The sequence below is a fragment of the Nelumbo lutea genome, chromosome 3, assembly GCF_056320005.1.
Source record: "Nelumbo lutea isolate HS-2025 chromosome 3, American lotus-T2T, whole genome shotgun sequence".
Classification (NCBI taxonomy): domain Eukaryota; kingdom Viridiplantae; phylum Streptophyta; class Magnoliopsida; order Proteales; family Nelumbonaceae; genus Nelumbo; species Nelumbo lutea.
Genome location: NC_142686.1, coordinates 106091924 through 106094042, shown reverse-complemented (window position 1 = coordinate 106094042; position 2119 = coordinate 106091924). Strand labels below are relative to the sequence as shown.

At 38.7% G+C, this 2119-nt stretch overlaps 1 pseudogene; it reads left to right on the top strand.

Annotated features, from left to right (window-relative positions):
• Positions 1-966: 966 nt before the first annotated feature.
• Positions 967-1687, top strand: LOC148867393 (monothiol glutaredoxin-S11 pseudogene; annotated as a pseudogene).
• The last annotated feature ends 432 nt before the right edge of the window (positions 1688-2119 follow it).

Below are 2119 nucleotides of genomic sequence, written 5' to 3'. Positions count from 1 at the left end.
TAGCAAAAGTGAGTTGAGACAGGAAGAAGGTCTCAAGATGGAATCAACTGACCAAACTGGGGAATTTTCCTACTTTTGATTTCTTATATTCCCAGGTTGGTTGTATTCTCCCACATCCACATTCACGTCCACAAAAGCAATAAAGGTGCCAACAAATGGGTTTCATCAGGAGTACACGTGTCACATTACCCTTTGGTCCCAGTTGGCTAGATTTTACCGACCTAGCCAACTGGGACCCACCCAACGGTGCATCTGAAGTTTTTGACCGTTGCAGAAACATTCCCTTAAATTTAGCAGTTGCAATCACCTCCCCTCAACCCTCTAATACAATTGCAATTAGACCCTTTTTATTAGAATATTTAAGAAAAAAGCATAAAAATGTCCAAAATGCCCAGACAATTATTATTGAGGCTGGTTTCCACGGGAAAAAAAGCAATACAAACTTTATAAACAACAAAAACACAACTTTACCTTTGAGTGATGATATGAAGGGAAATTTTGAAAAATAAATCAATTTCAGAAAAGAGATTGGAAGAGTTTGGGGCAGTAGTGATTCATATGAAGAGAAAATTTGGTAAACAAACATTTTTGTTAAAAGTAACTGCATGGGTATTTTGGACATTTTCATGCCTCTTTTAGAATACTTTACCCAAGGGGATCTACTTGCAACTATGTCAAAATGTTCAGGAAAGGTTTCAACAGCAACCAGAAACTTCAGACGAGGTTTCAGCAATTTTCCCCAAATATAATACACAGTTGAAATTGATTCAAGTGTGGCTGCAACTTGAGGCTTCAAGGAATGGTGAAACAGTAGGTCGATATATCTATGGCGTAGGAAAAAATATCAGAGGATATTATTGCTATATGGGTATCCAACTAAGGCACATTCCCTTGTGAATTGTTTTGCTTAAACAATGGCAGCCCAACGTTCCTTAGCTTTCACTATAAATAAGCTGCCATGAGTCTTGAGAAATTCAAGCTCATCACAGCCCAAAGGGTTGATTGATCAGACTGATGAGCTTCCATATCCAGAGATACAGATTTCTTTACACAGTCTGATTGCAACCCCAACTGCTGGTTCAATTCTGAAGTTCATTCATTTGAGCTTTGATTAAGATGAGCAGAAGCTCTTCCATTTGGAAGCAGCTCCTCTTTCTCCTACCTTAGTTATAGTAGCTACTAACTATCAACTTGATATATATACAGTAGTCTAAAGGTTGCTTATTCAGTTGGGATCATCGAAATGGAGAAGGTGATGAGATTGGCTGCAGAGAAAGGGGTGGTGATATTCAGTAAGAGCTCCTGTTGCATGTGCTATGCCGTGAAGATTCTGTTTCATGAACTTGGAGTGAACCCAATCGTTCACGAGATTGATCAAGACCCAGAAGGGAAGGAAATGGAGAGGGCGCTGTGCAGGCTGGGGTGTAATGCACCTGTACCAGCTGTGTTCATAAGTGGTAAGCTGGTGGGATCTACTAATGAAGTCATGTCCCTTCACCTGGGTGGCTCTCTGATTCCACTGCTCAGGCCATATCAAACTCTAGTTTGATTAATTATGCATCCCTCTCTAATACCATGTAATTAGATGAATAAATTAAGTTAGCTCAATCCAAGGTCATCAATGGAGCTCTCTCTCTATATATATACATATCCTACTCTTCTTTTCACAATGAATCTGGATTATCTATCTGGCTTTCCATGCATCTATCTTGCTCCTTGTGGTTTGACACAGACTAACTACAACAAGTAATTGGGTTTGCTCCATATCCCAAATCTTCTAATGTCCAGAGGATACTAAGACCTTGTTAAGATTAATTTGATCACGATGTGTTCAATTAATGGTGAATTTGGAAGAATATATGAGAATGAGACTGAAAAGATATTGACTGCAGAAATTTAAGGCCAGGAGGTATTCTGCAGGAAGACTGTCACAACAGCAAATCACCACCACCACAAACCAGAATAGAGCTAGCCTTTTTTTTATCTTTGAAGGGTAAAACAGACATGTCCCACATATATATATAGATCATTAATTGTAGACTCTTCTTGGTAAGTTGTACAGATTAGAATGAAATTAAGCCGTGTTAATTATCTTTTTCTTTCTGTTTTTCTCAACAGT